At 35.6% G+C, this 15,471-nt stretch overlaps 1 pseudogene across 1 annotated transcript; it reads left to right on the plus strand.

The window, feature by feature from the left end:
* The first annotated feature begins 13,198 nt into the window (after positions 1 to 13,198).
* Positions 13,199 to 15,232, plus strand: LOC143568905 (peroxidase 27-like; annotated as a pseudogene). Its single transcript, XR_013141644.1, has 5 exons — positions 13,199 to 13,205; positions 13,260 to 13,525; positions 13,606 to 13,793; positions 13,882 to 14,041; positions 14,196 to 15,232. The product of XR_013141644.1 is annotated as a peroxidase 27-like (transcript).
* The last annotated feature ends 239 nt before the right edge of the window (positions 15,233 to 15,471 follow it).

Genomic DNA, 15,471 nt, shown 5'->3' on the forward strand with positions numbered 1-15,471 from the left:
CTTTATTGATCGATGTGTCTATCAACCCCCACTTGTTTTGTACCATCGTGTTGAACTGGGTTTTCAGATATACGTATTGCATTTTTGTTATCACACATGATCCTAGTGGCTTCGGTTTAGGGAAACTTGGTTTCTGTCAACAGTTTTTGTATCCATAGAACCTTTCTCACACCCTGTGCAATGAAAATTTAGAAAGAGCAAGAGATGGACGGGAACGGCTTCTTAAAAGTCCACGCAAAACCAGAACTATAATTCGCAAAGGATGATTCATTCACTTTATTTAAAGAATGCCTATGTGTGTAAAAGACTATAACAATTGTTGTAATATAATATTACCATGAACGTAGGTACATTTGTTGTTGTTCAAGAAACAGGTGGATACTTGTAAGGCCCGTTTCTAGTATTAGTCTTTCATATTTGTTATTTTTAGTTTGTTAGTTTGTTATTATTAATCTTTTGTATGTTGGGGCCAAGGCCATTTGTATTAGGAGCCCACTGGGCATGTTATATGAAAGATGTGTATGTGAATATAAACACTATATATTGTGTGTGTATCACATACACAAACCAATCCTTTTGAAAATATTATCTTCTAAGCCTACAAACTCTCTCTTCTCCCTCTTCTATTCTAGGCCGGAATAAGCACACAACAAGATCCGAGATCTCGGTCCTAGCTAGTTGTTTCCGCCAACTAGTTGAGAGGTTGATCCAAGACAACTAGTAATAGTGTATTTGTTGTTTGATCCGGTCTCGGTACCTACAATTGGTATTAGAGCTTTCGGGCTCTACTAGTTGTAGATCTTGGGTCACAACCTTTGGATTTTGGTCTTGTTTGCGTAGAAATACGGATTTTCAAGAGTTCTTGTGGGTTCGGGTTCACAAAGGTTCAAGAAAATTCTTCAAAAGTTCAAGAAAAGTCTACAAAAGTTCATAAAAAGTGTGTTTAATCTTCAAAGATTCAAAGATTTGTGTTAAAAGTGGTGTTGAATCTTCTTGTGTTGGTGTTTGAAAAGTGTATAAACATAGGGATTTGTGTAATCTATAAAGTGTCAAAGGTTAAAGGTGAAAGAAGTGACTTTCGTAAAAAGGATCTTCTAGGAAAAGGGTAAAAGGAAAGTACCAGTTGCACTTTCCAAAAGTGCAACTCATTCGAATCAACCATTCGAATCAAGTGTTGATTCGAATCAAATAATTATTCCATTCGAATCACCACTCTATTTGAATAAGAGTGTAATTTAGTTCAGTTCAAGGATAATCCATTCGAATTGAGTATCCATTCGAATCGAATCACCATTCGATTCGAATAGAAACTCAAATCAAGTAAAGTCCAAGTCATTCGAATCAAAGTTCATTCGAATACACCATTCAATTCGAATAAACTACTCGATTCGAATACAATTTTACTTGACTAAATCATTCGAATAGTTTATACTTGTGCTAAGTTAAATTGCATTTGAATTATCATTCGAATACCCATTCGAATTGTCATTCGAATTGTTTGTACTTGTTTCCTGAGCAGAATGTGTTTCAAGAAGTGTTTGATCTTTGAGTTGTTGAGCAATGGCAAATCCTAATCCTAACACTGTAGCTAGTAATGAAGCTGCAACCAAATGTGTGATGTTTGAGAACGAGGCTGGAACCACAACTAAGCCACCAAAGCTAATGACATGGGAAAGCGAATTTGATGAATTCAAATGGAGGTTTATAAATTATCTAAGAATCATTGACTACAATCTTATTCAACCATTTGAACATGGTCCTCATATTCCCACAACTACAACTGCTGATGTGATGTTCCCAAGCGAGTGGCTAATTATGATGATAATGTTAGAAGAATGCTTGCTGAAGACAACAAAGCTTTTGGTGTTCTGAGTGTATGTCTCTCACGTGAAATTGCACTAACTTTAAGAGATTACACTACTGCCAAAACACTTTGGGATGCATTGGTTGCTAAGTTTGAAGGAAATTTGGAAATAAGAAACAGCCGGAAAGGGATGCTGAAATGAGAGTTTAACATGTTTAACTATGTTCAAGGAGATCCCATTGCTAGCCTTATTTCAAGATTTGAAACATTGATCACTAAAATCAACAGTGTTGGCATTGAGTATGATCAAAATGAGATCATTGACAAGTTACTCAACTCACTCCCCTATGAACGGAGAAGTAATGTCATTACAATTAAGAGAACCACTAATCTTTAGATTACCAGCCTTGGTGACTTGAATTTAATCATCAAGTCATTTGAAATGGATGAAAAACTAAGGATGGGTAATCACATCAGTTCTCTTTCCAAAGCCGGTATGACTACTGGTTCTGGTGTAAGCACGACTTTCATTAGTCAAGCTCACTCTGCTGCTCCCAATGCAAGCTCAACCTTCAAGACTGCTGCTGCACCAAGCTTCATCAAGTTCAAGCTCAAGTTCCTTCCAAACTATTGTTGACAAAGCCATAGCACAAGCCCTAAAAGCTAATGGGATCAAACCATCTCACCTGATGACTCCAACATGGCACTGTTTCATGCCTTTATGGCAAGCCACGAGGAGTTATTGCAAGGAAAGTTACTTCCTCCTTCCTTTGAGAAGGAGATCTTACCGAGATCAACAAACATGATTTCAAGAAAATGGACATCAAGTACCAGATGGCCATGGCCGTTCATTGAGCTACCAACTTTATGAAGAAGTATGGGAAGAATAATTTCAAGGATCATGTGAATAACAATGGGTTTGAGAAAGACAAGCTTCATTGTTACAACTGTGGGGAACCTGATCACTTTGCCCGAGAATGCACCAATCCACCGATGGCCATGGGTAATATCAAAATCATGGAGATGTCGGATAATGAGAGTGCTAAAAGGCTTGACAAGAGAATCATCCCAAACTACTCCTCGAAGACAAGGGTTCCAAGAATCAATCAAGGAAGTGGATCAAAAGGGAACTTCGAGTCGAGTTCAAAGGCAATGATTGCAAGAAATATTGAGTCAACCCAGCCTGATTGGGAGAGGAGCAATTTAAGGAACTGAAGTATCCTCTGACCTTTGCTGGGATGGCCTTCACCGATCAAGCAAGAACTTCATCAAGCACCACTTATGGATTCCTACACCTGCCTCTCTCATTCCCGAGGTACATGAACTTTGCACACAAGATTTTACTGATAAGATCCTACACTATAGAAATCATAATGCTAAAATCTTAGAACAAATTCATAGCATTAAATGTCAAAATGATGAATTTAAAAAGGATGAGAAGATTTATGCCACTAGGATTAAATCTCATAGGGATGATATGGCTAAACTTAGTGAAAATGTTTTTGTAACTCAAAAATTAGCTGAACATCATGAACGTCGTGTAATTGAGTTAAATGCTAAGATTGTTGAGTTAGAACTAGAGTTAGCCCAAAGAAAAATTAAAATTGAGAACTTTGAGTTAGCCTATGAGAAACTGAATAAAATAATTGGGGCTCAGATGGGGTTAAATATAAAGACAAGAATAGGCTTTGATAGTACTGCAGTTCCACCTCCTTTTAATGATAACTATACTAGCCTTCCTCCCTTTGATTTTAATTCCCCACCTGAGGATGAAATGTTCTATGGTATTGGTTATGTGCCAAAGTCACAGACATTTGTTCATGTTGTTCCTAAAACAGTTGATCCAGTAGTTTCTTCAGTAAGTCCTAATGGTAGTTCATTTTCTTCAGCAGGTTGTGTAGAAGAAAGTGGGTGTGTGGAAACAAACAAGGGTTGTGGAGATAAAAATTTACTTTTTGATTCATCTATTGTCAACCCGGTCTATAATTATAATGATTCCAAAAACATTTTGAACAATCATGAAACTGATGAGAGTGTTCATGTTGGCACTTCTCTTAATATTGAAATTGAAAATGATGTTTCCACTTCTGATAGTGACTGTGAAACTATTTTTATGAGATTGTTTTTGATAGAAATGTGCAAGAAAAGGTATTTGTGAATACCAACTTACCTAGCTGTTCTTCAAGTGATTGTAAAGTTGAGAAAACCCAAGTACATAAAAATTGTTTTGAAAAGGAAAAAGCAAGTACATCCGGTAAATATGTCCCACCTCATAGAAACAATTTCTATCAATCTACTAATCAAACTTATCAAACTCAACTATACAATCAATTTGACAATAGCTACTACGGTTATTATCCACAAGATTATGTCAACTCTGTATATTCAAATGGTTTTGATGATCAGGGTTATAGATCTGACAACCTGTTTGTTCCGTTCCAACCATCACCTTATTCACCATAGCCCATGCATTATAATTCTGACAGTTTCTATAAGGATGACAGAAGAAGACTTTGTTATTTGTTTGGTAACCCATCTCACATTGCAAGACATTGCAAGAACTAACATAGAATGCAAAAAGAAACGAACAGTCAATTTAATCAATTCCGTTCCAGAGCTAAACCAAGCTCAAGAACAAGAAATGATCAATTTGTTAGTTTTGCCAGTGAAATGGATGTGAGATCCATAAATAAGAAAACCAGTAAACCTCCTTTCTGGATAACCAAAAAGGAATTCAAAGACTAAAAAGTCTAAAAATTCAATAAAAAGAAATCAGAAAAGGAATCCAAAGATTGAAAAATCTAAGGATTCTGTTTTAAAACCAAAGAGAAGACAGTCTCGAAATCTTTTAAAAACAGGAAACATGCACGTGCATGGAATCCTAAAGACTGTTCTTCTGATTTTGACACGTCCCGGAACTTCATAAATCAAGACGTGAAAAGGAAATTTGATAACCTTGTGGTTGACCCTCCGAGACTTCTAAGTCTCGGGAACCTATATCTAATTGAGCTGTTAATGTGTGTAAGGTAGCCAAGACGGTCTGTGAATAGTATTTGGTATTTGGATAGCGGTAGTACCCGATACATGGCAGGAGACGAATCCTTGCTGTTTGACGTTAAACCGTTCGATGGAGGATACGTCTCTTTTGCTGGAGATATGGGAGGGAACATTAAAAAACAGGGTAGAGTGTCAAATGGAATCCTGACGTTCGACGACGTCAATTTGGTGGAACAGCTGAATCACAACCTACTTAGCGTCTCACAAATTTGCGATAGACAGTACTCCACACTGTTCACTGAGAATGAATGCTTGATTCTCAAACCAGGTTTTAAAGTTTCGAAAGAATAGATTTTGATGCGTACTCCGAGGCATAATAATGCTTATATAATAGATATGAATAGCACTTGTTCACGTAAGACCGCAACCTGTTTATTATCTAAGGCCTTAGAGAACAACTCATCTCTATGGCATAGACGTCTCGGTCATGTTAATTTCAAAAATCTAAACAAGTTGGTTAAAGGGACCATGTGAGGGAATTGTCTGTTAAATCTTTCTCTTGCATTGAAAAATGTCTTTCATACTCTAAATGCAAGCAACACAAGCTCCCTCACAAACCCAAGACGATCAATTCCATAGATTCCATTCTTCAGATGTTACATATGGATTTGTTTGGTCCTATCCATCCTATGGAAATCGGCCGAAAAGCCCATTGCCTTGTGATTAATGATGACTTTTCCTGTTTCAGCTGGACATTCCTTTTAGGGCATAATGATGAAACCGCACAATTTTTGATCAAGTTCATTACTCTAGTGGAGAGACACACAAACAAGAAGGTCAAGTGTATACGTAGCAACAACGGAGCTGAGTTTTGCAATAGAACAATAGACAACTTATGCAGTTCAAATGAAATAGAACGTCATATACTCAACAAAATGGAGTGGCTGAACGTCGAAACCGAACACTGACTGAAGCTGCAAGAACAATGTTGTCAGACTCCAAACTTCCACTGTTCTTTTGGAGTGAAGCCATCAACACGAATTGCTTCATTCAAAACCGCGTGCTCATTAAAAAACGTCTGAAAAAGACTCATACTAAGTCTACTACAAAGCGAAGCCGCAATTCAACTACTTCAAGACTTTTGGATGTCCTTGCACCTTACTTCATATAGGTGCTCAGCATGATCCCAAGTTCGCAGAAAAAGCTGATGAGTGTTATTTTGTTGGGTACGCCTCTAACAAAACTGCTTATCAAGTTTACAACAAGAAGACCAAGCTGATATTGGAATCCTATAATGTTGAGTGGCAAGAACTGAATGCTACTGATGCTCGCACAAGACCAGATTGGTTGTTTGACTATGACAATATGTTCAATCAGTTTCGAGGCATGTCTATTCCATAACCTGCAAATACTCAAGTTCCATCTCATCACAAGAACTTTTGTTGATGAAAACTTTGATCAACAGTTTGTCTGAGGTGGATCTCTCTGTTATGCCTGAAATACCTGCACCACTTGCAATTCCACCTCCACCTCCACCTCAAGTCAATAATCAAGTTGCTAACAATCCTGCTCCCAATTCAACATAAATTGTTGCTGTTGAAGATATACCTGATTCAGATTCAGATGATTCCTTCCAGTCTGCCGACAATGTGGAACAACATCAGACTGAACCCATACCTGATCTTCAAGTAGCTCCTAGCGTGGTAGAATCTGCCGCTAGCTACTCCTGTTGAAGAACCTGCTGCTGGTGATTCTGACCACAGTGCAACAACTCCCATATAAAAACCATTGTTGTTCCATATGGTGAAGATCTCTCTGAAGAAAAAATTAATAAAGAGAATAGAGTTGATCAACCCGACTCTGTTCTATCAACTGCTGATCTCGCACCTTCCATCCCATTGAGAATTTCTCTATGAATCTTCAAGCAGAGCCGGTCACCATTGTCGAAGACAAGCCGGTCACCATTGTCGAAGACATTCCTCAGTTACCCATTGACCGACGTCATCCTTCAGCGAACATCATCGGCTCTCCATCTGCCGGAATCCAAACGAGAAGTAAATATGGTAACATTAACAAATGTCCGTTTGCTTGTTTTATTGCACAGGTTGAGCCGAAGGACTACAAAATGTCCCTAAGGGAAAACTCGTGGGTTGAGGCAATGCAAGAAGAGTTGTTACAATTCAAGAAACTTTAGGTCTAGTGGAGACAGGTCAAGATGCTGCAAGAAGAGTTGCTCGTTTTACAATTCAAGAAACTTCTAGTTAATCAGACAACGTACATTGCATTCACATATATCAGTGTCAGAAGACACGTATCGTATACATAACTTACATTTCATTCATGCACTCTTGGAGTTTTTTCCCAAACTAGTGTTGGTGGAAAAACTATTTACCAATATAGTGTTCCTCAAAAACTATTTACCAAACTAGTATTTTCATTTATTTTATATCTTTCTTTTATGATTTTAACCAGAATTCTTTTCTATTTTATATTAATATATATATATATACACCAATTAACTAATTAATTAATTAATTAGTGCTGCATTTTATTTTCCATTTTTACGGTTTTAGCTTTCAATTAATTAATTAATTAGTGCTGTATATATATATATTTTTTTCGTTTTTACCTATCTCTTAACCTATCCATTATAGTCTTTTTTTTGTTTTTAATTTTTAAGTTGCTCTCACTAACTCTTTTATTTTTACTTTTTTTTATTAAATTATAAGAATCATCCAATATCAATTTAAATAACAACACAGAAAACATAAAAAAGACTTCGAACATCAAAACTTTAGGCCCCAGCTACCGGTTTCATTAATAAATACAAGCAATTTAAAGATGCCAAATAAATAACAATGTCACTACTGAATACAAATGATAATAACAATGTCAATGAGTCACTACTTAACTCAAAATCTAAAAAATTAAAAAGAGAACATGTCACATAAATTCAACCCACATAACACTATTTTGGTAAATCATAAAAGAAAGATATAAAATAAATGAAAAACTATTTTGGTAAATAGTTTTTGAGAAACACCATATAGGTAAATAGTTTTTCCACCAATACTAGTTTGGGAAAAAAATTCTGTACTCTTGCATTCTTACTTTATTACTTTCATACTTTCATATTTTACTTCTTTCTTACTTTATCTTACTAATACATACATACTTATCTCTACGTTTTAAAAAGCATTCCGCCCTACTTCCTCGAGTATCATTAGGGCCCGATTCCCTTTATGCCTTGGATATTATTAGGGCCCGGTTCCCTTCTGCCTCGGATATTATTAGGGTCCGGTTCTTTTCAGGCTCAGATATTATTAGATATTATTAGGGTCCGGTTCCCTTATGCCTCAGATATTATTAGGTTCCGGTTCCCTCATGCCTTGGATATTATTAGGGTCTGGTTCCCTTATGCATCGAATAACCATACAACCATACCATAGACATACACATGTTCATATAAGTTTACTTGTATATTTCTAATTCTTTCTACATTAAATATCATTCATATATCATCATTAAACATACTAATAGACCTAACGTAAGTGTATTAGCAAATCACATTGAGTATGCACACAACCCCAAAAACATAACAAGAAAAATGGGGCTAGAAACTAACTTGTGTCATGTTCCTTTCTGAGTTTATGGTCACACCTCTTCTCATATAGTCACGACTAAATGTGTAGCAATTAACAGACATCACTTCACTACTCCTAATTATATCATATTTCTAGGTTAATGAAACTTCTAGCTAACAAGGGTCGGAGTGGCAACGGGGTTCTAGGGGCGACATCCCCTAGCAGGGTCCAAGGGGCAGAGCCCCCCAAGCTGCGGTTAAACATATCCGTCGTATATGTATTTACAACGTATATGTTTCCAAACATATATGTTCTCCAGCTTATAAGTACATACACGCTAGATACATATGCGCCCGTATAAGTCAAACATATCCGCCGTATATGTGTATAAATATGCGTCGTATATGTGTATACATATACGTCGTATATGTGTATGCATATATCCACCACACTTATCCACTATCCGCCAGATATGTGTAGGTTAGCTTATCTTTAACGTGTTTTTAGGGTTTTTCAGAGATTCTGGCACCACCATGGTTGGCCGGATATTGATTGTTTATAACCCAGGTAGCTTCGGGGTGTCCATATCCAAGATAAGGTAGCCCTTAAGCTTATTTTTGATTGATTAAACACCCTATTTAAGCTACATCTAGATTCAAACGGCTCATTCGGCATCCCAGGGCTGTGGTGTCGGTTCTAAAATGTTGGGTCAGTTGAGATAAATGATTTCTTGTCTTCGGTTGCTCTTGGATCGTTGAATAGAATAATGTAAAGAGTGTTTGACTTAAGTGTGTGTTTTTTATGGTGTATGCTAAGGTGTAGAATGATGGAGATAGAAAGGATTTAGGGTTTAAGGGGTATTTACAATCCTTAAGCACACGGACCTTATGCCCATCTTCATCTTAAGTCCATGATTTAATCTAATTCTATTTATTTTAGCCTACCATCCTTTAATCATTAAAATTATATTATTATTTTTCTATTAACTAAAATTAATTATTTCAACGTAAATAATATTTTAATATTATTAATAGAAATTCGGGATGTTACAATCTTTCTAGGTTTTACTTGTTCCGTCGATTTTCAGGGTAATTTGTAAGCATGAAATTTTGTTTATTTTCATATTTTAAACTAAATCCCTCAATCATTTTAATGATTGATGAGGTTTCGATGGTCATTTTCAATTTGGCCCGTTTAGGGTATTTGTAAGTCTAATTTGGGGCTTTTAGATTTCGACATGAATCGTCCCGAATTAGCGAATGACCCTTATATATTTTATTCATATCTCATCTTTTTGGACATGTTGGACTTGAATTCGGTCACATACTGACATCCGGGTTAGACACGAACCAACACTCGGTTTAAAAAGTAGAACCTACTATAAATTTACCAAAATATTTTATTTTTAAGTTAGCCAACTCGCTTATCTCTTGTTTTCTCCATAACAAGAGTTGTAGCTTGCATATTCATTTCTTCTCGGTTTTAATATAATGTAATATTTTTAGATTTTTAGAAATTTTCAATTAAGTTTGGTCGACTCGCTTATTCTCACATATCACATCTAATTTATTAACTCGCCTATATCAAGGTGAGTAATCACATGTATTTCCTATTTTTGTTTTGGGGGCTTTATGCATATAAAACTAAATCATTTAATATATTATTTATATACTCTCAATATAATTCCCTTATTTGTGTAATTGTGTAATTGATCGATTAGTTGCTAAATGTTATCTATCTATGTGTTTACTACTTTTTGTTGGTTGATAACTCATCCCATCCTCATAGTATGATCATACACTGTCGGAGTAACTTGACCCATTGTGTGTCAAGAGGAAATGACATACTTTATTTTGTTATTATTATACTAATTGTTGTACTTCACAAGTTTGCAAGGAACTGCTTATAATTTCTCAATATTATTATTGTTATCTCATATGAATTGAAGTGAAGAACTTAGATTGGACCTTAGAATAAAATAGAAAATATATGTAGAATTTAGATCGATGTAATATTTTATTTCTTTGTTAAATGACATTGTGTTCTATTATATGAACGGAATAAATTAGATACTTACACTTGTATTATTTTTAGTGTATTTGAGATATGATACAACTTTAGTTGCACCCCGACATGTTCTGCCGTAGTTTGGTGTGTGACAAGTTGTGTTCCAACGACGCGAACGTGTAGCATTTCATTCGCGGACGCAAGGGGTGCCCTCAACAATTGTTAAAGCTCATAACACCCTGTCCGAATGGAGATTGAGTACAGACGGATCCATCCAAACCTGCAAAATAAAGCTCAAAACAGACTACAAACAGATTCTAAAACTTAAAACTGACTCACAATACAAAAATAAATAGGGAACGCAAAACCTGAAGATAAGAGAAAACAAATTAAAAAATAAACCTATACAAAATCTACAACTTGGAAAAATTCTACAAAAATGCTAAAAAAATGTAGTTGTTTCAGCCCACCATCTTTATACTTCTCGGGACTAAACTTTATACGAGGCATGTAATGCAAGAATTTTCTGTCACTACAAACGATGTGTCGCCTCACCACGTGCTCGTCAAGATGTCTCATGCTTTCGCCATTACGCTTATTCGGGTGGCGATCCACCCTCAATATGTGTTGATATGTGCTTTTGCGTTCCCTCTCCCGTGGCTTTATCGATTATGGTGGCCATCCACCATTTAGTTCCTCCACAGTCGGCTATCCTTAATATGATGTGGCAGCTCAACTAACGTCAATGAGCGCTCCTTCTTTGTTGCAACTTCCTCTTCTTCATCGTTTGGTACATGTTTGATCTACATTGTTAGTTTCCTCATGGGTAACACCTTAAGCAAATAAGATCGCTAACATGGTCAAATTCTTCCTCTTCATCCGTTAGTGTTGAATTAGTAGGAAGTTTGAATGGTTAAGAGATTCTGAGCTAGTAAATATTGACTCGCTGCTGAGTACGCCGATGTGGTGGTGGAGGCGGTGGTGGGTTGAGGATGTGGTGCATGAGTGGCAAACTAATTAAGGGTTATGAAAAGATGTGAATGGACAAATGGATAAAATTTTTATTCAGCATCATTTTCAAGCTTAGGTTAAGAGGTTTGCTAACTGATTCAGATGTGTCATTTAGGTAAACCAAACACACTTAATGCTGACTCATTTAGACTCTTATTGAAATTATTGAAATTATTAAGAAGCTCACAAACATCCTCTTAGTTGAGCTTGTATTTTTTATTTAAATTGATAGCTCCATCATGCAACATGCATGTTAGATCAGAATGGTTTGAGCATAGAGTAGTTTCTTGGCTCTAATTAACGAACTGTTTTTGGTTACACATATGGATTGAGTGGATTCTAGAACGGCTTGGTGTCTAGTATCAATATAAATCATTAAAAAAATTAAATCATTGCACCATACTTATCATAATCTTAAGTCGAAAATAAATCAATAAATTATTTGTGGGTTGGAAATTTTTTTACTAGTTGAATTCACTTTACAATTTAATTAATGCTAGTGGTGGTAAATTTTAATTACCACATCCCCCAGTAATAGAATTCTAACTACATTCATACCAATCATAGATCCATTATTCTACTTATAAAGTTATAATATAACAAACAAACAAAACATAAAGAAAGGAACACAAATGAGAAGAAACTAAAGTCACTTAGGATATATGGCTTACTTCTAAGAAGTGTCTAAACACGGCTTGTGATCATCTCGATCGTACATGTTTATTGTTTATTTTTCCTAGTCTACTTGGTGCAGGTGAATTCCTAAATAAAAACCAAATGCAGGTGACAGCCAATCTATAATGATTAATTGCCACATGTCTAACAGCCTTCTTTTATTTTTCAACTCTTATTTATCAGAGTTCCAGAAAAACAAAGATTCTGTTTGCATGTATGAAGCATTAGCAACAACAGAAGTCAATCAATCAATTTTGTTCAAATATAGATGCAAGGGTTCCCCCCTTCCATATTATGTACTTACAGATTGCCGATCTTAGATAAATACTAACGTAAACTAAATGTTATAATTTTAAACCAAAATTGGAATTCCCTTTAGTTTCGGTTTCGTTTATACCCCATAGTTCTAAGTATACACTATGTAAGGTCCAAAATATGAGAATGATATAATTATTAAATAAATCAGCCGGACATTTCACGCTGTTGGAAGCAACTGGCGACACTAGAAGGGCACTTGTGACACTTAATGAGTTTGGGCGGACAAATTGCGAAACTATCTAGTGCCGCTAGCGACACTTCACGGTTCTTCAGCAGAAGCGACCGCTTGGAGAGCAAGGCTGAAAAAACTATAAATAGTGTATTAGGGCCTCATTTGTGTGTGTTGGTCATTGTGTGAGCCACACCCTGCAAGAGCTCACCCGAGGAGGAAGAAAGTTATCAAATTTATGTTCGGGTTTTAATGTAAATCGTAGTTTTCAATCTTCTATTGTCTATTTTATTGTTACTTGATTGTTTGCTTGGCTCACAACCAACCGTCTCTACCATTTCTATCAAAAACGAGCTTGAAATCCCACTATGTTATGAAATCCTCTTTCATGAAACTCGTAAAGCACTTCAAAAAATCGAGTTTTATTTATACGGTAGTTACAGAGCATGTGCGTCAAGAATCTTAAACAGTAACATGCGAGGAAGATAATTGCATGGCGCATAAATAATATACAATATTAAACAAGCCAAAGTCCACCTGAGCCTTTTCATTAGAATATAGTAGGTGAAATGAAAATAAAGGGTTGACTATATTGAGGAGCAATGCAGGTATCTCACTATCATGTTGGAAACAATGATTAGTTAGCTGATTAGTTAAATGAAAAACAACTCGTATTGGCTACTATAAATTCAAGACTCACATCACCCTCCTAATCATCCTCTTAAAATTGTATTGAAGAAATATGGATTCAGAAAACACATTGCACTATTTCTCCAACTTCTTCTAGTGGCTATAATTCTCAGCGTTGCAAATGGCAAAGGTCTAAAATTGGGGTTCTACAAAAAGACATGCCCTAAAGCCGAGGCCATTGTAAAGAGGACAACTGCAAACTACATTTCCAGAGCTCCTTCTCTTGCTGCGCCTTTGCTTCGAACGCATTTTCATGATTGTTTTGTCAGGGTCCGTGCAGTAACACAAAACATTTTATACACTTTAATACATATAATATAAAATGACGGAATTATATCATGTTTATGCAGGGATGTGACGATTCTGTACTACTAAACTCTACGACAAATAACCAGGCGGAGAAAGACGGACCGCCAAATCTTTCCCTTGAGGATTTCAAGTTATTGATGCTGCAAAAACCGCTGTAGAAGCAGCATGTCCGGGAGTTGTTTCTTGTGCAGATATCTTAGCTTTGGTAGCTCGAGATGCAATCCAACAGGTGTTTACCTCTACCCAACCTTGAATGCACATAAATCTACTCAATCTCTTTTTTTTGTTGAACATATATTCCACCTTTCTTTTTTCAGATTAAGGGACCAGCTTGGCCAGTGCCATTAGGGAGAAGAGATGGAAGAGTATCAAAAGCATCAGAGAGTTTGACCCTACCTTCTCCTGCTGCTAACATTACTCAACTCAAAGCAGATTTTAGTTCTAAGGGCTTAAGTGTTGACTTGGTGGTTCTTTCAGGTATGGTTCAATCTAAATTTACTTATTTATTGAATTTCGATTGTTATAGTCGTAAAATGGACATGCGGAATTAAAAGACATAAATGTTCATAATTTACATGGAGTGAGGGTGGTTTGTAAAGTCCAATAACTCAATATATCTTTCTTCATACAGGAGGACACACTGTGGGTACTTCTCATTGCTCTAGCATAGCAACCCGGTTGTATAACTTTACAGGCAAAGGGGACGCCGACCCCTCTCTAGACTCGAACTATGTGACTCAATTAAAAAGCAAGTGTAAACCCAACGATAGAACCACACTTATTGAAATGGATTCAGGGAGTTTCCGACGATTCGATGATGATTACTACACTATTGTTTTGAAAAGGAGAGGATTGTTTCAATCAGACGCTGCTCTACTTAACGACAAGAAAACAAGTGCCTACGTCAAGCGTCAAGCACAATCTCACGGGTCTATATTTTTCAAGGATTTCAAAAAATCAATGGTTAAAATGGGTCAAATTGGAGTTCTAACAGGAAAGGCTGGTGAAATCAGGAAACAGTGTGCTTTAATTAACTAAATAGTTAAGTAACATCATTTTTTTCATGAAAAGAAAATAAGCTAATGTGTGAGTTGATTAAATAACTAGAGATCACGGCAGTTATTGGTTTATTGACCATGATGCTCTATATGGATCAAGTTTATTGTTGCTTGGACGTTGATAATTCATAGTTTTATGTTGTAAATTAATTTTATTGATGTACTTATCTGAATATTCAAAAGTATTCTTTTTTTTAATTGAATTAACATAAGATTTCTTTTCTTTTGCTTTGGATTTTTCTAAGAGACCGAAACAAATGGTATTACAAAAATGCGTGACATGTACTATTGCATCAATCAGAATTAAGCATAAACGAGGTAAAACCCGCACCGATTAAAAAATAAATAATTCTGTAAATCCCCAAAACATGATCAACACACGTACGACATAGGATTAAAACAACACGAATTTGGTCAGTATCGATTAAGTTCGTTACGTTACCAACACTACAATATACAATATCCCTAGATAAAAACTATAACAAAACTTATAAAATATACAAATTAAAAAAGCATTTGTGGCACCAAGCCGTGGAATATATCTATATATATAGTGTATTAACGATTGAGACAAACTTAAACACAGGTTTATTAACTATCAAATTTACTACATTTGTAATTAAAAAAAAATTGTGTATAATTTCTCTCTTTTCCCTTGAACTCGAGTAAAATTCAGAAAAATATTAGATTGTTAATAAAACTGACCGATTTATTATTTTTTCTAATAAAGATTAAGTTTTGAAACTCTAATACACTTTTAATTCATGATAAGACGACCAAATAAGGCTACACATTTGTCTATATATTAAAATTCAATCTCATTAGCATCATCCAATCAAATAAAATTTT

This window comes from Bidens hawaiensis, unplaced genomic scaffold (assembly GCF_021521415.1).
Source record: "Bidens hawaiensis isolate Kalapana, Puna unplaced genomic scaffold, B.hawaiensis_p1.1 tig00024244_1, whole genome shotgun sequence".
NCBI lineage: Eukaryota > Viridiplantae > Streptophyta > Magnoliopsida > Asterales > Asteraceae > Bidens > Bidens hawaiensis.